Here is a 23889-nt window from a genome sequence, read left to right as displayed (position 1 = left end):
ATCAAAATGAGGACTTAACACAAAACTTATTTTATTATTATAAAAGTGAGACTTGACATACAATTGAGTTATCATAAAGTAGGAGGGACTGATACACACTTCATTTATCAAAAATCCAATTAGGGTTTTGAAAATAAGAATTAACCTCCCAAAACTCTTTATTTCATCAAAATGAGTTCTCTAACATACAATTCTTGGCAAGCATGTCTTATGAATCATTTTCTGAATACAATAATTAGATGGACACTGGACAGTTATGTAGATTGATGTTTGATTAAGCTTTCGATTTTGTGATGCAGGAGATGATGCCATGATTCACCATTAGAAGATATGACGGTAACAGTGGTCCAGAACTTGGCTCAACCAGAGTTCCACCAACATTGCAACATGCACACAACCAGCAAAACATACCAAGGTACTTGGGAGAGAAAATATTTGGTGCTCATATTCAACCATTCTTGTAAAACTTCAACGCGGACAAGTTATGGAAGTTGTGACAAAGGATTGCTCTCTTTCTTGTGAAACAGCTGGTAAGGCTGGTGATGCCCCAGATGCACTAGAAGACATTAATTTTTAGCTTGTCTATTGTATATGAAATATATAGTGGAGCTATCCTACTCAACCCGGGATCGGCTTCCCGTAAGCGTAAGCGTGCAAATGTTAAAGTTTGCGTACTACCCCAAATATTTCCTATGTCCTTGACAAATTTCTTAAATATTTTGCATACTTCTTTACCAACATGACCCCAACTTACAAACAAGAGCAGACAACTGTATCAATCATTTTATAAGAATAATGGCCTTTTTTCCACTTAGAATATGCATATTATAATAACTCTATGTAAAAGTTTGCGAACCACCCCAAATATTTCCTATGTCCCTTGACATATTGCTTTAATATTGTGCATACTTCTTTACCAACATGACTCAAATTTGACCCTGCCTTGGGGGGTCAAAAAATTGAAAATTTGCTTATTATATAAGCCTATTTTGTGAAAACTTTAAAAATCTTTACATCCATAACCATTGGGCCTAGGGCTACCAAATTGGTATGTAGTGACATCTAATAGTCCTCTACCAAGTTTGTTCAAATTATGCCCCTGGGGTCAAATTTGACCCTGCCCTGGGGGTGTCAAAAATCGAAAATTTGCTTATATAAGGCCTATTTTGTGTGCAAACTTTAAAAATCTTCTTGTCCTAACCGTATGGCATAGGGCTACCAAATTTGGTATGTAATGACATCTTATGGTCCTCTACCAAGTTTGTTCAAATTAAGCCCCTGGGATCAAATTTGACCGTTCCCCAGGGGTCACAAAATTGAACATATGCTTATATTGGGCCCATTTGTGCAAACTATAAAAATCTTCTTGTCCATAACCATTGGACCTATTTCTACTAAATTCGGTAGGTAGTGACATATAATAGTTCTCTACCTAGTTTGTTCAAATTATGCCCCTGGGAACAAATTTGACCTTGCTCCAGGGGTCACAAAATGAACATATGCTTAAATAAGGCCTATTGTGTGCAAACTTTAAAAATCTTCTTGTTCTTAATTATAGAGCCTAGGGCTACTAAATTTGGTATGTAGTGATATCTAATAGTCCTCTACCAAATTTGTTCAAATTATTTCCCTGGGCTCAAATTTGAGGCCCCGCACCCCCGGCCCGTCACAAACTGAACATATGACGTTTACCAGTGGAGATTACTGCGGCCGTTTGGCTGTGACCAACAACAACATCAACATCTTGTAAACATGAGATAAAACCCTGTAATTTAGTGCCATTTTAGGTCAGATGGTGACTGCTTACAAAGGCATTGAAGTAAGAACATATGTGTTATGAATGTTTTTCTTACAAACTGAAAAAAAGTCGGGTTTTATTTAAATATGTTGAAAGTGACCATATATCTGGATGAAAATATTTTGGATGACATGTTAATTTCATGTCTTTTTTTGTAGTGTTAAAACCAGTTTAATAATATATTATTGATTTTAAAAACACAACTTCCATGAACATAATTATTTCAAGAAAAGTCAATATATGATACTGCAAGGTAAACTCAAACTTTGTATCCAAGAGAAGGTGTTGAAATTAATGAAGTGCAATGTTCTTAACTATCGTATATGCTGCTTTTTAATAACTAATGATTCATTGTTCCATTTGTGAATCGTGACTCATGAATTGTGGATATGATTGTCAATTGCTCAACAATCCATATATATTTCTGACCATTTTATAATTTTCTTAATATAAGTTATGAATTGATCTTAGAAGTCAAATGTATTACTTAATTAAAAACATTTATAAATATAAAGAAATAATCTTTAGATTATCATAATATTCTCAGGCCTGTTGGTCTAAGGGATGTGTGGGTTGATGAGCAATTTCTCCTTTTATCACAATTATTTCTACCCTACCTGATCATTTCCTTCATATTCCATTTTAATTTAATTGACATCTGCAACCTCTTTCAAATTGGGAAAGTCCAAAATGTGTCGTTTGGTAAAGGTTTAAGGCATTTCATTCCTATGGGTCTTGAGAATCTGTTTCAAATCAAATGCGTAGATTTGATCGTCGGCGTCTAAAAATATGTGAAATAGAAAGAACGACAATATCTTTTGGAGAGATAAATGTACCTACGTTATAAGCAAAGGACCTGTGCAACAATTCCCGGCTTTTAAGTCTGTTAGTTAACACGCTAGTAACTTTTTCCATTTATAAAAATGCTCACCCTTCCAACTTTAACCCCCAGTGGGACGAGGGATAGAAAGAGAAAGTCACATGCTTGAGTACATTTCAACCCATGCGCATTGCACGTTTTTTTTTCGCAAAGAAAAAACAGTGGAGCGATACAGGGCTATCATGGCCCTCTTGTTTTGAATATACAGTTATTATATATGACTTATTACTTATTAAAGATCTTTGCTAAAAGAATATACAAACAAGACTAATATCTCGGCTATCAAAACTGATTTATATAGTTATCATTATAGTATTCAGATATTACATACTGATATCCATACACAAATTCTGGCATTCATTTATTTTCCTTGTCTTGACACTTTCTTCCAACAAATAACCACTTACTGTTAGATCAGCAATATTCGGACAGGTAAACTCTATCTAAAACCATGGTAAAGTCTAACCCCATTATTGCAGTTTATGGTTTATGTATAAATATGTGAAGTACATGTATGATTATAAAATTAAAATTTAGAAGCACAAGATAATGTATCACTTGTGACCAACCAATAGCTTTACAATAATTTTGCAAAACAGAAATGTACATGGAGTATAAAATTTAACTTAGATTTATTGGAATGTGAAATACATTTTTAAAGCTGAATAACAGATCTATTAACATATTTCTCTCTGACAATACTAATGGCACAAACTTGACATTGCTTATTTGATGACTTGAATTGATAACACTCTTAAATAATTATAATGGACATGCTATGCCTTAAAAATGTTCTTTGGTCCAATTATGACATTAAAAAATTATTCAGTACCCATGCTTCAATAGCTCGTATAATCAGATTACCCTACCCATTGAATACCTGAACATTGTAATATATTTATAAGATATAATCGCTCCGCAAATTTCTTTGTGTGAGTGTAGTGTCAGGCAATTTGAAAAAGATCTACAATAAATTGAATTTCTTTCATATCATACCTTCCAAATCACTCGAAGCCTTTGACTAGTAATGGCTGCAATATGAGAACCATAGCTGAAACTTTCAATTTAAAATCCACTGGTGATCAGCAATTTAACGAACTTGTTCGAACATTTGGCCATTATTGAGGAGGGCATATTTTAGTCACACCTTACCTCTAATTCTGAGTTCTTGTGTGTGTATGTGTGTGAGTATTCTGTATGAAATTAGTATCATCTCTGTAATTTGTGCATTCCTAGAAGGATTTCAATGTCATTTCATATTTATGCCCCCCTTCGAAGAAGAGGAGGTATATTGCTTTGCACATGTCGGTCGGTCTGTAGGTCTGTCGGTCCGTTGGTCCGTCCACCAGGTGCTTTCCTGATGATAACTCAAGAATGCTTAGGCCTAGGATCATGAAACTTCATAGGTAGATTGATCATGACTCGCAGATGACCCCTATTGATTTTGAGGTCACTCGGTCAAAGGTCAAGGTCACGGTGACCCGAAATAGTAAAATGGTTTCCGGATGATTACTCAAGAAGCTTATGCCTAGGATCATGAAACTTGATAGGTACATTGATCATGACTGGCAGATGACCCCTATTGATTTTGAGGTCACTAGGTCAAAGGTCAAGGTCACAGTGACTCGAAATAGTAAAGTGGTTTCCCAATGATCACTCAAGAAAGCTTATGGCTAGGATCATTGAAACTTCATAGGTACATTGATCATGACTCGCAGATGACCCCCTATTGATTTTCAGGTCACTAGGTCAAAGGTCAAGGTCAAGTGACAAAAAACATTTTTACAAAATGGCTGTCACTACAACTGAGAGCCCATATTTTATATTTGCCTGACTACAGTACAGACACAGTGTACTTAAACAAAAAGCCGTCAGCAGTGTCTTTTTTCTCGATGGGTGACACTTCCCGGGTGATGGACACGCTACTTACCGCGTGTTTGGCCGTCATTCACCTGTTTCACGATGAAAAAGGAGTCGGCAACATGGGAATTGGAAATATGCATTCCGCAAACTAGGATACATTGTAAATAACCGAAATAATAAATATTCGGACCGATGGGGGAAATGGCAAAAAAATGACTTCGCAAACTGACAATCTGAAAATTCAAAATTCAGCAATCCGGTACAAAGATAGCGACGATCACAGCTTCATTGCTTTATTTGTCCGTTTCACCAATTTTAGATTTTTAACTGTGTAGAGGTTAAACCACTTTCGACAGCTAATTGGTGTTTATCGGTTGTGTAATGCCAATAAAGTTGTGAAAAACTAAAGAGTCAGTGTTTATTACATGTATTCCCTATCAGAGCTGTATGTGTAAGAAAAATAAATGAAATTATGAAGATGATTTATATACATGCTAACGCAGTGTAACTGTTAACAGATATTCATTTTCATTTTACCCCGTTACGGTTATCAGAAAGTCCCCCAGGAAGCACTTTTTTTTTCATAATTTGTATGACACAATAAAACATTATTTGTACATGATCGTATTGCATTTAATCTAATAAAATTTGCTCGTCCAATGAAAGTTGTGTCCCATAATGCATTGTACTCTTTACACTTCTGATGAATGGTGTAGGCCTCAGATTTTGGCTTTTTGAGAAAAAAAACTGTTGAAAACATGCCCCCGGGGTAAATTTTGGCCATGCCCCATTACCCAGGTGAGTGATAAAGGGCATTTTTTCAATCTTGTCTAAAAAAATTCATAAATATAACAATGTTTCATTATAAATTTCTGCTTGAAAAGAGAGAATATGTATTGCTTAAATAAGGTTTATAGTAAATTAAAAACAGCGTTATTACATGTATACCCCTTAAGCTACTGTAATCCTTTAGTTCAGAAACATTTCAACAGCTTTATGGGGAACAAAATAATGTTCTATGGTCCAACCAGTTTGTATAATGTTTTAAAACTATTTCAATATTCCCCCACAGGATTTTGAATAGCTCAACAAATGAGATATTTTACACCTAAAGAAGATTCCTTTGTGTGAAATAGACATGCTCAAATATCCCACAAACATTTTTTATGCTCCCCCCAAAATTTATTTTGGGGGGAGCATATTGTCGCCGCTTCTTCTGTTCGTCTGTGTGTCCGTCCGTGCACAATTTTTGTCCGGGCTATTTCTCAGCAACTCATGACCGGAATTCAATGAAACTTTATGGGAAGTTTTCACTACCAAGAGGAGATGTGCATATTATCAGCGGGTTCTGGTCGGATGATTTTTCACAGAGTTATGGCCCTTTGAAATTTTCATTACTGTACATATAGTGCAATTCTTGTCCGGGCTATTTTCTCAGCAACTAATGACCGTAATTCAATGAAACTTTATGGGAAGCTTCACTACCAAGAAGAGATGTGCGTATTATTAGCGGGGTCTGGTCGGATGTATATTCACAGAGTTATCGCCCTTTGAAATTTTCTATAAAGCAATTATCGTCCCCCCAACTACTGTGCCCTCAAGACGTTTCCTTTTATCTGAATATATAGTGCAATATTGTGACAAAAAAAACCTTTGGGGAGCATTGATTCACCGGTCTCCGACGGTTTCTTGTTTTATTATGTTTCCTTTAAGCTGAATAATGTTCAATATGATATTTAAGCAAATTAGCCAATGGTTTATTTAACCCATTCCTATAAGAATTGGAAAACTTATCAACATTTTATTTGTATAACTTTATGTGCAATTTGCATGTCAGATTTTTGTGAATTAGTAGCTTTGATATTGCAATTGTTTAATTACTGTAATTTAAATCATACTTACAAAACCTTTAAAATCAATGCTATTAAGTTTCTATATATGAAGAAGACGACGCAGAAGAAAGAGGACAAGAATGCATTCTACGACGCCTTCAAAGTGTTTCAAGGGACAACCCCCAACACGACATGCTGATGTTGCTCGGCGACTTCAATGCTAAGGTTGCTGCGACAACAAAGACAAAAAGAGGACCATGGGAAGACATGGAGTGGATTGTGATCACCAACAACGGGGAGAGATTAGTCAATTCTGCCAACAGAACGACTTGGTCATAGGAGGGACCCTGTTCGCGCACAAGGAGATCCACAAACTTACATGGACATCACCAGACAGCAGGACCCAGAACCAGATCGACCACATCATCATCACCTACACAAGGTCGATATATCGTATTAAATATATCATGCGTTGCCGCAACTGTCAAGAAAATATTGTGCGTCGCCGCGACTTTTAAGAAAAATATTGTGGGTCGCCGCGACTGTCAAGAAGGACATCCCCCAACACGACATGCTGATGTTGCTCGGCGACTTCAATGCTAAGGTTTGCTGCGACAACAAAGACAAAAGGAGGACCATGGGAAGACATGGAGTGGATGTGGATCACAACAACAGGGAGAGACTAGTCAATTCTGCCAACAGAACGACTTGGTCATATGAGGGACCCTGTTCGCAGCACAAGGAGATCCACAAACTTACATGGACATCACCAGGACAGCAGGACCAGAACCAGATCGACCACATCATCATCACCTACACAAGGTCGATATATAGAATTAAATATATCATGCGTCGCCGCGACTGTCAAGAAAAATATTGTGCGTCGCCGCGACTTTTAAGAAAAATATCGTGGGTCGCCGCGACTGTCAAGAAAAATATCAAGTATCGCTTCGTGTTTCTAGTTTCGCCCTTGATGAAAGAAGTGCAAGATTATATATGGCACTATCAGGATTCCGTATGTTTAGTATTTGCTCCTTGTTGTCCTGGGTATTGAACCCTCAGGGCAGGCAAGTCTAGTGGTTATGTTTTAGTATTTGCTTCTTTTGTCCTGGGTTTTGAACCCCCAGTGCAATTTTTGTTTGTATGCCCCCAGTAGGGTGGAATATGGCAGTTTTAACTGTTCATACCAATTGTCTGTGAAGTGAACTATTTCTAAATTTGTTAAGTGCTTGATTTAAAATATGTAATTACCACTAATGTAGTGTAAAATGACACAATTTTCAATCGAAGTTATGTAAATGTTCCTGAATTATTTGCACATGCACTAAACCATGGCAGATTTGCAAAGCCTCTGACAAAGCAATAGATGGTTTACGTGGGTAATGTCTTTGACATATCTTTCTTTTCTTTTTTATTTGAGACATCTTCAGAAACAATGATAATTATTTGTAAAAATGGTTGAGTGTATGAGTGCACATTTGTGTGTCTGTTACTGTATGTATGTGTGTGTTCGGGTTTGTACAGACAGTAACTACATCATTCAGCACATCATTCAGCATGCAATTTAAAATTAATAATTACAAAAAGACCATCATTAGGAGGCGGTGTTTAACATGTAACACCTGTCTACCTTACTTAAATGTCAAGGGCAACACTTACAGGTCGAAGGTAAAATTTGTCCAAACTGTTACTTTGTCATTAATGGAGCAATAACTGACAACAAATGTTCACCAGTTTGTGTTAAGACCCATGTTCCCGGCTCAAAGTCAGACTAAAAGGTCAATGGTCAATCCAAACTGATACTTCAATAGTAATTATGCACTTCTTAAATAACTTGCCAAATGTGTTTAACAGTTACATGTAGAAACCTCTTTCATGTTCCCTTAAAGGTTAAGGTAACACTTAGATGTCAGTTGTCATATTTGAGCATTATACAGCTTGGCGAAACTTAAAATGGTCACGCATAAGGCATGTCTCCCTAATAATAATTACAGCGTATTATTTTCAGGTTTGCAAAATGATATATTTTGATGTCAGATAGATCATGTGTTATTGCTAATTTAAACAAATTCCATTTCAACATGCAATTTCAGCTAAGTAACCAGTTTTATGTGATTTGCATAATAATAGCGTGTTCATGTCAACTTGTCAGTGTTATAGTTTATTGTACGTGTATTTCATATTCCTTTTTATTCACTTGTTTGAGAAATGGCTGAATAAGGAAACATCAGACTTAATCCAAAGCATAAAGTTGTCCACCAAAAATGGACTGAATACAATTTTACATTTATGCTAACTTAATGGCAGTAATAAAAAAGCTTGATGGGACCAGTCAAGGTCACAAGATGGCTTGGACAGCTCTGGTTTGTTTACACCCCTTTTCAGTGTTTACATCCTGTATGCCAAGTAATAATTACTTTACCTTATTAGTGCACATAGCTTTTTAAAGGGGTTTATGGAAAGGGGTTTTATCCTCTGTATAACACTTGCTTTTTTCTTAATATTTTGTTATGTATTTCATTTCATTTTATGTGATTCAATTGAAAGATGGAATTAACAAATTCCAAAGCAGGGTATTTATCATACAAGAGAAACATGATATTCCCGTGGTAACTAAATTTACATTTATAATGATATAAAAATTTAACATTTCGTAACCATATCAGCTATAATCTCTTTTCAGTCGAATAAAACTTTACTGCGATGTCATGTGGTGAATTAAAAAATAATTTTTTTTTGGTGTTAATATGATACCATTAACAACTCTGTCATATAATTTTGATATCACATACCACATCAATTATGTTAATTCGTTTAGGATAGGTGGATTTATTTCAGTTGGATAGCATATATTCAGGTGTTCAGTAGCCTGGTAGGCGCCTTGTATATCATTAAAAGCGGGATAGCATCTTAAAAATGTCACATTCAAATGAAATATCACTTTTCACATAGTTTATAGTCACAATGAAACTTGTTTGTCTATATTTGTGTATTTGGTATTGCAGGGTATGTTTGTATCACCTGTAGTGATAGCTCTATTCTGTTTACCCTCTGTATACAAAAAACGATCTTGATGAGAAAAGACAGAAACAAACATGTACCGGTATTATTTCTGTAATGCCTTTCTATAATGGACAAAGAAATCTTGATATAATACTCTTAATTTTCTGTTTTGTTTGTATTCAGTGTACTTATTGCAAATGCTAAACCAGGAAATATGAATAAAAGTATGTTTTCATATAACCTTGAAACCTGTGTTGAAAAAGAGAATGGTTTTTTTTTAATTTAGGACAATTTTTTGGTCTGTGTAGCCCTTATTTCACTAAAATGGACATGTTTTATTTTCAATAATCAGATTTTTCTTGTGATCAGATGGCATCGAAGAGTCGAAAAATTGTTAATAGGTCAAACTAAGGATATCTGAGCTGAGATTCAATTTGTTAACTTATAATATGATTTGAAAAAATCTCAACAAGATGCTATGCAAACTATGTGTAATTTACTGATATTTTAGTCATAAAGCACAGTGTATTAGAATTTATCATACCACCACATTGATATCTGCCTGATAAAACGTTGCATGATATATTTTTAGCTCACTTGAGACTAGAAGCACAAGAGGACGCTCCAACCCAACCCTCAAACCATAATCTGGGACAAGACTATACGCACATGAGGACGCTCCAACCCAACACTCAAACCATAATCTGGGACAAGACTATACTCACATGAGGACGCTCCAACCCAACCCTCAAACCATAATCTGGGACAAGACTATACGCACATAAGGACGCTCCAACCCAACCCTCAAACCATAATCTGGGACAAGACTATACTCACATGAGGACGCTCCAACCCGACCCTCAAACCATAATCTGGGACAAGACTAGACACACATGAGGACGCTCCAACCCGATCCTCAAACCATAATCTGGGACAAGACTATACTCACATGAGGACGCTCCAACCCAACCCTCAAACCATAATCTGGGACAAGACTATACGCACATGAGGACGCTCCAACCCAACCCTCAAACCATAATCTGGGACAAGACTATACGCACATGCTCTGGGACAAGACTATATGCACATGCTCAAAGCCCAGTTTTCCCAAAACGCGACTCAAATTTTAATGCTTCTCTTACTACATAGAAACCATACAGTGTGAACTTCATTTCAATTTGTAACCCTGATATAGTGATCAGTTATCTCAGCAGTCTCAAACATCTCACTTTTCATTATTCCCCTCAAAATCAGCATTCATAATGGCCGTAAAGAATGTCATAGTGGTATAAAATTGCATAAGCTAAAATTCACCAATCCATACAACTCCATCATCAGACATTCAGTTGCAACCATCTGTTATATATATGAAATTTATGCAACTTTTAATTTATTCAACGTTTTCAAATAAATGAAATTCTTAACATATCATATCTTATTATCCATTCATTTGTAGCCGACCGTCAAATATATATCATACATCAAAACATGATACAAATATATCAAATTTAAAACGCAATTCTACCGAACAAATGTTAAAACATATTCTAGGTCAATCACATTAAATTAAATATATACCCTACAAACACATAACTTTTGTTTATTATAATTTCTCAAATATCAAACATATTTTTTATAGGTCAATGACACAAAATTTTAACCCATTTATGCCTAGCGTCCTGAAAAAAAGGACTTTGCAAACAGCGTAGACCCCGATGAGATGCCGCATGATGCGGCATCTCATCTGGGTCTGCGCTGTTTGCTTTAAGGAATTTCTGTAAGATATATTCTAAATATAGAAATAAATATACTAGACATCCCTAATTTTGGAAATAAATTGATCCAATCTAGAAGGATGGGAGAGTTCACTTGGCATAAATGGGTAATGACTATTTGATTGAGAACATTACATCAACAAATAGCCTTCATCAGCTAACCAAACTGATGCGCTACCCTGTCTAATTGGGGATTAGCATGTGAGAGCATCATATGTCAGCGCTAATTAGATAATTATTCTATTTCCAACCGTAATTAATTTATGTATGAAAGGTCTTATATTAGCAAGGTGTCCCATCAAGCAAATGACACACTTAAGATCAACCCTTTGCATGCTGGGAAATTTGTCGTCTGCTAAAATGTTGTCTGCTTAATTTCTTAAATTAGCATTTTCTTTGATTTTTTTCAAAAAATACTATCAAAATAGCAAACAGTTTGGATCCTGGTGAGACGCCACGTTTTGTGGCGTCTCATCTGGATCCAAACTGTTTGCAAAGGCCTTCAAAATTTGGTTCCAGCACTGAAAGAGTCAAACAAACCATCAACCACTTTTTCAAAGGCGTATCATGACCCAGCAGAGGTTTGTATAACCCAGCTATGCAGGTTTATGACAATAATACAATGACCCTGTCACAATTTCCATTGAAGTATTGCATTATTGACTCTATCATTACTTTGTATAATGATTGGGTTATGATAGTATAGGTATTGATGTTTGTGTTAATTTGTATAGTATGCCAGTAGTGTAAATGTTGTAGTTTACATTAATCCTTTGCCAGTTTGTTTTCTGTTTTCTTTGGTTGGATTCTTATTGAATGACACTTAATTGTGTGTATTCTTTTACTTGATTTCTCATTATTTGGCAAGATTGTATTTCTTATTCTGTGACTGGATTCTTTATTCTTTGACTTGATTTCTCATACAATTTAGCAATTTTGACTGTATTCTGTATTTCATATTCTGTGACTCCTAGCTGGTTTTATTAATCTTTGACTTGATTTCTTATTAAGTGGATTCATGGATTGGATTCCCTATTCTTTCAATGGAATCTAAAATCCGTCCTTTTTGTCTGAATTCCCATATTATTTGACTGGATTATGTATTATTATGTTTTTTTACTGTCTTACTGAATTTCTTGTTTATGCTATATACTTTATTAATGTACATAGCCGGATTCCTCATTTGTTTTCTTAAATCTGTAAGCTTAGTAGTCTTTGGCTTCATTTCTTATCCTTTGGGTTAATTCTTAGATCATTTTGCTAATTTTATTCTTTGGATTAATTACAATTTGTTTGTCTGGATTCTGTTTTGGCTTCATTTATCTATCACCTTCCATTCTTTGACTTGATAGGTTTCTATGTCTATACTGCACTCTTGGGATGTATTGATATGGCTTGGTTATGTCATCAGCAAACTTAAGATTTGTTTGAACTGGGGTAACATAAACATTTAGTGCCTGTTGATGTTAAAGAAGGATGTCTAATGCTTTATCCTGGCAACTATCAACCAACCACATGCTGTTGTTTCAATCGCTTACTTTCATTTTATGAAAGTCCAATGTTTACTTCATGTGTGTTGTAAAGTACATTTTAAAGTACATTTCTTTTAGGATGGAGATAAATTATTTTACCCTTTCCCACTCAGAAGCATAGTGAAAATGGCTGTGTGCAAACAGCATAAACTAGAACAGCTTGCGAGTAACTCGAGTCACTTGCGGACTGTTCAGGTTTTATGCTGTTTGCTGCTCATCAGTATCTAAGGGATGGAAATGAAGCCTTTAAAACATGAATTCAAAGGTAAAAAAATGGCCATAAATGAGCTTGTCCGGACCATAACTATGTTGTTCATTGTGAGATTTTAAAATCATTTGGCACATTTGTTCACCATTATTGGACGGTGTGTCGCGCGAAAGAATTACGTCGATATCTGCAACGTCAAGTTCACACAGTGAGTTCAAAGGTCAAAAATGGCCATAAATGATCTTGTCCGGGCCATTACTATGTCATTTATTGTGAGATTTTAAAAAAACCTGGTACATTTGTTCACAGTCATTGGACGATGTGTCATGCGAAAGAATTATGTCGATAACTCCAAGGTCTAGGTCACACTTGGAGTTCACAAGTAAAAAAATGGCCATAAATTTGGACGGCATGTCATGCGAAAGAATTCAAGATTTCAAAAGTCGAAATGGCCATAAATGATAATGGCATTATAATTCTAAAAAATCGCCATAAATTTAATTCTCTTGTTTTGTAAAGACAGCATGCAAAATAGACTGTGTCAATGCGGCACGTGGGGGTATACATCACGCCTGTGACAAAGCTCTAGATTGCTTAGTAAAGATCTTCATTAACTTTTATTCAACAAAATAATGGGAGAATGTAGAATATAATCATCGTACCTTTCTGTTGGTGCATTGGTTTTTAGAGCCTTGCATTTTCCTTTAATTTATAAAGGTCATGATATTTCAAACTGTGTTATAGAGTCCCACTTTTGTCAAATAACCCTGAAAATTAGGTTAAACAAGAAGATTACTCATATTTTAATTTATTAATGTGTCATATAATGAAATACAGCATTCTCTTTGCTCCATTATATTATTTTGTATAAAAAGTAGTTTTTTTGTGTCTTAATGTGATTGTATATTTATGATGCATAAAACATGAATACTTTTCACTGTCAAACTATCTTTCTTGCAATTTTATTTTCAGAAATAGTATTTTTTGTGAACACTTAATCTAGTGAATATAATGCTTTTCTTATTGCAAACAAATGTTGTTGTTTTTTACGTTATGTATGAATGACTTTTACTTTATTTCCAGACTGCCGAATGTTTGGTCAGGAAAAAGCATCCCACAATGTTGCGACAGGCCCATGTTTCAGTTTATCGAGACTAGTCGTGAAACACAGACTTCTGATTCATGGAGTGCGGCAAACATATCTGTGCGACTCGTTCACTCCACTGTAAAGACCCGCACGGCATTAAAATGGATATCATCTGACGTTTGCAAACGATGGCTGCATGAGGTCTGCGTCTCACAACCTACATCCCAAGATAGCTTTGTGTGTGATGTTTGTATTGCACAATATAGTTGATGTATTGAAACCAGGCTTTAAAAATAAATCAAGGTCAACTACAATTTAAAATTAAAACTAGAAATGGCGCGGCAGAGGCCGACGAGTATCCCGGACCCCACACCGCATGTTTGACCCAGGGGCGCCCTAGGTTTGGTAATGGGGCCATGCATAGTCGAGGCTTTGTTGATTCTGGTGGCGGTGAAAATGTTAAAATCGAAGTCCTTAATACAAGAGTAAAATTCACTTGGATTTAGGTCCTCATCCTGCTCTCCTAAAAAATCTAATACTGAATCAACTTCACTGACGTACATTATGTACATATCATCCTCATTGGAATGAGATGGCTGAACTTGCTCTGTTATAGCCAATCTTCATGCTTCTGCTTTGGAAAAGTTATGTTTTGAGGTTAAATGGTTGACTAAATAGTAGCGTCTCAGAAATTTTATATCGCAATCTTGTACACAACAATGAAAATGTTAAATTTCATGTCTGTCATTGATGTGCCTGTTCAAGAGTCCTTTTTGCTTTAAATTGTTTGTCACATTTTTCACACTTGAACATTTTGAAAGATTTTCATAATGAGTCTAAAAGTGTGATTGAACAAATTGAAAGTTTCAGCCCTTTTATAGATTCTTGAGGCGCTATTCCATGAGTTTCTCATGCTTTTTATGCTTGACTGCATTCTATCTCTTCTCTAAAATACAGGTGTCCCTTTGCACCAATATTTTATAATCCCTTGTATAAACATTAGATGGATGAGCTAAACCATTTCACAGATGAATAAACACAAATAATTGACTACTAAATACATCTCTGCGCCACTACTGTGTAACTCTACATATGTTTTCAATACACAAGCTTCATTGTTGAATAATTCCTTTGTCCGATGAAAATGCTTGCACTTCTTCTGATTGGGTAGATAACCACTTAATAGATTTCAAAATTTAAACGCGGACCTTAAGTTCAAGGTCAAGGTCACAGGGGTCAAAACTTTTTAATGCGCATGGAAAGGTCTTGTCCAGATACACATGCATACCAAATATGAAAGCAATATCTGAAGGTACACAGTAGGTATGAGCCTTTTTCGAATCGTGTTTGCAGATTTCGAAACCTAAACACTGGCCTAAAGTTCAAGGTCAAGGTCACAGGGATCAAAAATTGTATGCGCATGGTAAGGTGTTGTTCAGATACACATGCATAGCAAATATTATACCAATATCTGAAGGGACACAGTAGTTATGAGCCTTTTTCGAATTGCGGTCGCAGATTCAGAAACCTGAACGCTGACCTCAAGTTCAAGATCAAGGTAGCATGTTCAAAATTGTATGCGCATGAAAAGATGTTGTCTAGATACACATACATACCAAATATGACAGCAATATCTGAAGGGACACAGTAGTTATGAGCCTTTTTCGAATCGCGGTCACAGATTTCAAAACCTTAAAACTGGCCCAAAGTTCAAAGTCAAGGTCACAGGGATAAAAATTTTCATGCGCATGGAAAGGTGTTGTTCAGATACACATGCATACCAAATATAAAAGCAATATCTGAAGGGACACAGTAGTTATGAGCCTTTTTCTAAATCGCGGTCGCAGATTTCGAAACCTGAAAACCGACCCCAAGTTCAAGGTCATAGGGGTAAAAAAATTGTTTGCGCATGGATAGGTGTTGTCTAGATATACATACATACCAAATATGAAAGCAATATCTGAAGGGACACAGTAGTTATGAGCCTTTTTCGAATCGCGGTCACAGATTTCGAAACCTTAAAACTGACCCAAAGTTGAAGGTCAAGGGTAAAAAATTGTATGCGAATGGATAGGTGGTGTCTAGATACACATGCATACCAAATATGAAAGCAATATCTGAAGGGACACAGTAGTTATGAGCCTTTTTCGAATCGGGGTCGCAGGAAAATCACTGACCCGGCCCCACCCTGACCCCAATAACTTTTGGCCAAGGGGTCAGATCAAAATTCCGTCGCTGTCACCGTCGTATATATGCTCATAGCTACCATGTGTGTAAGTTTCAAGGTTCTAGTGCTAATAGTGTAGGAGATAATAGTGTCCAGGACGGACAGATAGACAGACGGCGGAGCTAAACACAATATCCCCACGCTTTTAAAAAAACATGGGGATAAAAAAAAAGGGTAAAGATGAGTACTAAAATTTTGTGTGTACATGGTTTACCTGCATAAATAGTTTGAAATTGCATATATATTTAAATTTTAGAACAACAAAGTAAATGTTGAAAATGGTTCATGATAGTTCTTTGTATATTGTTAAATCACTCATTTTAGGGCAATTATAATTTTTTGTTTAAAAAGGCAATCTTACTCAACATCTGCGGATTTAAGGTGATACATGTATTGATACTGATTTTAAGTTGATGCCATGTTTTATACAGATAACTTGAATGTACCGATAGTTTTCAATTCATTGCTTTGTAACTGAAATAATGAATTTTTTACCACCTTCCTGTTACTTTTAATTTAGTGTTTTGTGGAAAATGAGATTTTCATGTTAAAAAGTATGCATTATTCAAGATAGATTAAATCAAAGACAACTGTTGATACCTGCACATGGATATTTCATTCCTTATGTGTGTAATTTCCTATCCTTGACATGCATAAGTAATCATGTAAGAAACAATTTGTTTGCAGCTGGTTGTTACTGCATGTGTAATTTCTATTCAAAATGATGGTTTTAATAACATGTGATTCAATGAGAAATGCATTTCTCAACTGAAACATTTCTTAATTTATATATAAATCATATTTACTATATCATGTGCTCATGCATACATGTTGCTTATTGTTGATGTCTTAATAAACCAAGAGTATATTATCAATATGTGTTGTTGCTCGAAAATATGTTTTTGTAGCAGGAAGTGCTTTGGGCTCGATTAATCTGAGAACTCAACAAAATATTAATAAAATCCTTCTGTGCCTTTTAGTTCTGAAAACAGAAGTAGCCAGTTGGTATTACACATCTCCTAAACAAGTACAGCACAATGAAACTTAAGGTCCTAAAATCATAAATTTTATAAAATCTTTATATCCACACAAAAAAATTGATGATTGTGGTGCTCAGATTGCAAAACCACCTGTTTGGCAAAAATAATGCAGATGGTTAGATTATGATAAGTGCAAGAAAAAAAGAATAACTCTGGAGATAATAATTGATATGATAATCATTGCTTGACAGAATCACAATTGACCTAGATATTTATTTATGTAGTGATGTATTTTTCAATGAGTGCCTTAAGATTCCAAAAACATATTGACTTAAAATAAATAATCGCGATGGCGGAAATGACTTATCATTTCATGTTCATGAACCGGTTTTAAAATACTTTGTAGACTTATCTGCTAGGCGGTGAGGACTTTTAGACCACCTGATAAACTTCAACTATATTTGCCCTAGTTCAGTAATCGACTAAAGATATGCTAACATAATACTGATGACTGATGAGTCTGTTGTGTCTTATATTCTCAATGCTACTTAAAATATTAAGTCCATTTCAAAGTTTAGACTAATAATAAGCAAATTCGTTAAATTAATATCCCCCGCCAAATAAATTTTGATTATTGATGGGTGCAGAACTAACAGAAAAGTTTATTTGAAGGGTTGTACCCTTATCCCACTTATTTAAAAGTTACAGCATAAAAAAAAAAAAACAATTGGCAATAACTCTTATTTAAGACAGTGTAGGGTTATAGATTTTGTGCATGACACCTCTCCTTATGATATCTTAACATCCAGTTAATTTCATCTTAAAATTGTGTATAGTATCTGTGATATAGTCCTGAAAAGTAACGTCAGACTGTTCATGTCACTTATTCTCATTGACAATTATACACCCATGAAATTTCATGTTGAAATCTTGTATTAATAGTTTCTGGGATATAGCCCTGAAAAGTTACATCATACAAAAACAACAAAGGGCAATAACTCTTATTTAAGAAAGTGAAGGGTTATGGTTCTTATGCATGGTTCTATAAATGAGATATAGCCCTGAAAAGTTTCATCATAAAAAAAACAATAACAAGAAAGGGAAATAACCGTTATGTAAGAAAGTATACGGTTATGGTTCTTGTGCATTGATAATTATACACCCATGAAGTTTCATGTTAAAATCTTGTATAGTATCTGAGATATAGCACTAGTTACATCATACAAAAACAACAAAGTGCAATAACTCTTATTTCAGAAAGCGACGGGTTATGGTTCTTGTGCATGGCACCTCTCTTCAGCTATATTTATACACCCATAAAGTTTCATGTTGAAAACTTATATTGAGTTTCTGAGATAAAGCCCTGAAAAGTTTGTGACTGCACTGACAGACACACCGACGGTACGTTTAAGTATATTTAGCGTACCGGGGGTACATTAAAGTATACTTAAGAGTACACGGGGTACTTTAAAGCATTACCCGAGCCAAACCGACAATTACCAATCAAGCTTATTGACAAATAAATAAATGATGATAGTGGTAATTATGATTGTGTGAAATATAATACAATAGTTTTCCTGAATTGAGTGTACATGTGAATTAGCTAAAATAATGATAAAAACACTGATTGGGATTATACATTTCTGGAATATATATATATAATCTGAAAATATTTTCTTAAATCAATGTTATATCTTTGTATTAAAACACTGAAACACTCATGACTGTAAATTAGGCATTACCATATTTCTTTACAACGTAATGCATGTACATCATCGATATATATAACATTTAAAACGAAAATCGTTTTAAAATTCAAATGTTTGCATGGTGTTAGAACTACTGTTTTGATATCTTTGTTGTGAACAACGTGTTTAGGTTCAACGTCCGAAAAAAAGATGTCCGAAAATAACTGCAAGCTGTTAAAACGCGAAATTAAGTTGAATTGAAACAACATTGCGTTAAATATTATTTTTCATCAATCTGACATTTTTCACGGCGACTGATCGGAGAAATCTCACGGGGGTACTATGAAAATCGTCAGATTTCCGATTTATGTGACAGATCTCACGATCAAACAATATTCACGCTACACCGGTCTATTTCGTTTCCGTAGAGATAGCTTATGTCGTCCGTTTGAAAGCTTAAATTTGATTGGCTTACGGGTTCAATGGCTTATTATAAAAATAAATGCTTCTCTGCTGCTCGAGCAGTTACTGCCCTGTGTACTAACGCGAAAGGAACTGTGGGTAGCACTTCTTTTACGAGTGAAAGCGAAAGTAGGTCAGGTAATCATGCTTGTGATCATCGCTATCAGTCTTATTAGAGATTCAAAATCACATTTAAACATAATTAAATTACATTTCTTTAAACAACATTCCGTTTTAAACACACGATAAAAAACGATTTTTCTTTCATTATTAACATTTTCATTCATACGCAGAACTACTTTGGCGGAAGCATAATTCCCCAAACCAGGGGAATGTGATGCGTCGTAGTATAGAGGTGACAATAACGTAGTGACGTCACCATCTATGTATAGAATGAATGAGTGACAGATTATATCCCAGTTCCGCATAAGTACCGTCAGATTATATCCAAGTTCTGCATAAGTACCGTTAAATTATATCGCAGTTCTGCATAAGTACCGCCAGATTATATCCCAGTTTTGCATAAGTACCGTCAGATTAAACCCAGTTATTTGTTGGGTAGGAAAGAGTACGTACCTTCAGCCATAAGCTGCGTAGGCTAGTGTTGGTACCCTCAGCCATTGGTTGTGTAGGATAATGATGGAGCAGTAAGCTGTTGTGTACGACATGATTAAGTCGGCCATTACTTGTAAATGACATTGTAGAATCAATTTTTGGAACAGTCAGCCGTCTGTTGTGTATGACATAGTCAAGTTAGCATAATAGCGTTTAGAAAAAGTACAGTACGCTATAATTTGTGTAAAACAGAGTACGCACAAACTAAGTAATTAGTTGTTTATGATAGTTTTGGTACAGTCGGCAACTAGTCGTGTGAAATGTAACTGTCTGTCATTATTTTTGTAAAACAATGCACGCACAGCTGGCCATTAATTAATATAGGACAGTACGTGTTTGTACATTCACCAATTAGTCGTGATTACAGAGTACTATCGTCTATTAGTTTGAGTTTACAATATTTATGCGTTAAGAGTAATTCATTATAATAGTCATGTGCATATCAATATATTTTTTAACTTTTCATGGACAAGAAGATAGCATCTATGATGCTTATTTGATTTCTGTTTCAATATGGAGTTACTAGAGAAGAAAATGTGATATGGATCCGGTAGTTAAGGATGTTATTGTAAGATTACCAGTTTGTTGTGTTGTTCTTACTCGATTGAATTATCTTTATATTATACCATACAGAAAATTTTATTGTGGAATGATCTCGAGGAATTCACACCACGTGTACAGTCATTCTGAACCATTAATATATTTTTTTTAATGGCACATGTGGGATTAGTTTTATATGACATTGTTAGCCCAGTCAGCCATTTACTTTGTATGCAAAGTACAGTAAAACCATAAGTTGTGTAGGACAAGTACAATCAAGCATTATTTGTGTACAACAGTGTACGGCAATCAGCAATTATTTATGCAGGACACGATACTTTCAGCAATTAGTTATGCAGGGCAAATAACAGTCAGCCATTAGTTGTGTAGGACAAAACAAAGTCGGTCATCAGTTGTACAAGACAAGAACAATAAGCCTTTATTTATTTTTTAAACAGTGAACGCACAGTCGGCCATTTATACTATAATTTAGTGTCTGTACAGTTATCTTTCTTTGTTTCGTGCATGACCAGGATGAGTAATGATGTACGTATTTGTAGTACAGTAGATGAAAAACTTGCTTATATGTGACCAGGATAAGAACTGCACAAAAAGCTTTAATGAAATTGTCCAGACCGATAAAAGACCTTACCTTGCATTAAATTCACTTAATAATTATTTGACTTTGACTTTTTTGTGTATCTGGCTAGACAACTGCAAAGTTTAAAAACAACTGATGATGTGGCTATTGATATATCGACCGTTTAGGGTGAAACTCGTTTATCGGCTTCGCTTGATTATAATATATGAAATACAATAGTTTTGAGCTCAACCAGCGATATGGTCATAGACTTTATCTGCATGCACATGTCTAACCAGACTTTTAAAGTTAAGGAAAGCCCATTATTTGCATTCAATTCACAAACAAATAATCTAATTGTCACATGACCTTGCATACAAAGCTTTACCTTAGCTCCAGTGCCGATGTAATAGCTCTCGCATTCTTGGAAAAGTATAGCCAATAAAGTCCGTAAAGTATGCTCATTAAATACTATATACTAGTATACCACACATGATCTATAAAAAAGGCAAGCTTTAAGCATTCTTGAAAAAGAATATGTTAGTGTAAACCAGCTCGAATAATCCCGCACAGCGAGGATTACACCCGGGACTTCTCGGTTGCACTACAGACACTCTTCCGCATCGCTATAAAAGCTATAAATGTCATATAGACTGGCACTAAATGTGCTCCTTATACCTCACACTACAAAATACAACCCCTCCATTTTAATAATTCGTCCACGAAATTCTTTCTGCTGTGACATTTGTGGGATATCGTACAGACAAACAACCACGTTAGTTATTTTACGTTGAGCGCCAATTTATCCCAACTAGAATAATACCGGGCCACAATGGGTATGTAACACTGGACCTCCCGGTTGCAAGGCAGACACTCTACTGCATCGCTAAAACAGCTTGCTCATATAGTAAGGCAGTAAAGGTGCTCGTTATACCTCATTTATTGCAATACATTTTATTGCAATTTATTTTGTTGCAATACATCTTTCGGTCCCACGTTTTCACGTCTTCACTTGCTGGACCTGCAAAGCTAAGAGCTTCAGACAAACTCAAATATTTTGCAAATAATCAACCATGAAACAGATCATTTTTCGTCGGTTTTTCCTTTCCAGCACTGGAGAGTTAGCAATGTTCGGGAACCAGACAAATAATCACTCTGCTAGCCTTCTTCTTCTTCTTCCAAGTAATGACCACCTTCAACTGACTGAAGATTATTGCCATGGTGCGCATGAGAGATAAAGAAAAGGTGAGAATAAAATAGAGAAGTATATACAATGTGAGATAAAAACGGAGGGGAAGTTATATAGATAAGGTGTTTGGCTAGTTGAGATCTGAATATTCCAACTGAGCCAGCTGACAGGATGTCAGGTGGAAGATTGTTCCATTCCCTGATGGTTATCGGGAAGAATGATTGTTGGCGATAGAGCGTTCTGCAGTATGTGATGTGGAAGTAGAATATATTGTTTGTTCCGACTTGTTCAGATTTGGTTGGAGTCGATTTTCGGTTGGTATGTGTACTAGGTTGTTTACAATTTTATAGAACATTATTAGTCGTGCTTCTTTGCGTCGATCTTGGAGTGATTTCCACTGAAGGTCTTTTAGCATGTCCGTAACGCTTGAGCGATTATGGTATCTGTTTTTGACATATATAGCTCCTCGACGTTGGATCATTTCCAGCCTATCCGTATCTCCCGTTTCATATGGGTCCCAGATGGTGCAGGCATATTCCAATTATGGGCGGACGAGTGCCATATATGCTTGTTCCTTGATGGCTGTGGACGCAATGTTCAGGTTTCTTCGGATGAAGCTTAGGCTTCTGCTGGCTTTACTACTGATGTTGTTAATGTGTTCGCCCCAATCTAGCTTTTCATTCAGTGTACATCCAAGGTATTTTGTTGATTTGACATGTTCTAAAATGTGGTTATGGAGTTTATATTGATGGGTGATGGTTTTACGCTTGCGGTTTATTGAAATGACTAAACATTTTTTCAGGGTGAAATTCCATTTTCCATTTATTTTCCCACGATGCTAATTTGTTTAGGTCTTCTTGTAATCTTATGCAGTCTGTGTCTCCTGATATTGTGAGGTATGCAATGGTGCCATCGGAAAAAGTTGGACCGTAGATTTAAGGCCGTCTGGAATGTCATTTATGTAGAAGAGGAAGAGGAATGGGTCGAGGACAGATCCCTGGGGGACGCCAGAGTCAACTTGTACTGTGTCTGAGCATTCTCCTTTTAGCACGACCTTCTGCGCTCTGTTTGTAAGGAATGCTTGGATCAAGGCTAAGGTCTTCCCTTGTATGCCATAGTATTCGAGCCTGTGAAGGAGGAGGATGTGGTGTACCTTATCGAAGGCTTTCGAGACGTCCATTACGAGGATGTCGGTTTGGTGGCCATTCTCCATGTTTTAGGTCACGTCATTGGTGAACTCCAGGCGCTGGGTTTTGCAAGACATGCCCTTTCGAAATCTGTGTTTTAGTGGGTAAAGTGAGTTGTTTGTTTCTGCATGTTTCATGATGTTGCTGGTAACAATGTGTTCAAGGAGTTTGCAGCAGATGCAAGTTAGAGATATTGGCCTGTAGTAAGCTGGGTCATTTTTGCTTCCTTTTTTGTAAACTGGAGTTACGTTTGCTTTTCGCCAGTCGTCTGGGATGGTGCTGGTGTCTATAGAGAGCTGGAATATGCTTGCAAGGATAGGTGATATTTCTTTTGATAGTTCTTTCAGGACTCGTGGGTTGATGTTGTCTGGACCCGCAGCTTTGAAAGGGTTGAGTGAGTTGAGAAGTTTTTTTTTTCTATTCCGACGGTGGATATAGCTATT

General features: G+C 35.8%; 1 protein-coding gene and 2 long non-coding RNA genes across 5 annotated transcripts in view; 2 read left to right on the top strand and 1 right to left on the bottom strand.

Annotated features, from left to right (window-relative positions):
* Positions 1-23889, bottom strand: part of LOC127843633 (partitioning defective protein 6-like) — an 82962-nt gene that overhangs the window by 19040 nt on the left and 40033 nt on the right. The window lies entirely within an intron of this gene.
* Positions 1-23889, top strand: part of LOC127843647 (uncharacterized) — a 63502-nt gene that overhangs the window by 28517 nt on the left and 11096 nt on the right. The window lies entirely within an intron of this gene.
* LOC127843644 (uncharacterized) lies at positions 311-17080 on the top strand. Its single transcript, XR_008032257.1, has 2 exons — positions 311-415; positions 13975-17080. It is a non-coding gene; the product is annotated as an uncharacterized LOC127843644 (long non-coding RNA).

The sequence above is a fragment of the Dreissena polymorpha genome, chromosome 9, assembly GCF_020536995.1.
Source record: "Dreissena polymorpha isolate Duluth1 chromosome 9, UMN_Dpol_1.0, whole genome shotgun sequence".
Lineage (NCBI taxonomy): Eukaryota > Metazoa > Mollusca > Bivalvia > Myida > Dreissenidae > Dreissena > Dreissena polymorpha.
The sequence above is the reverse complement of the archived record's forward strand: the minus strand, read 5'-3'. Positions and strand labels throughout refer to the sequence as shown.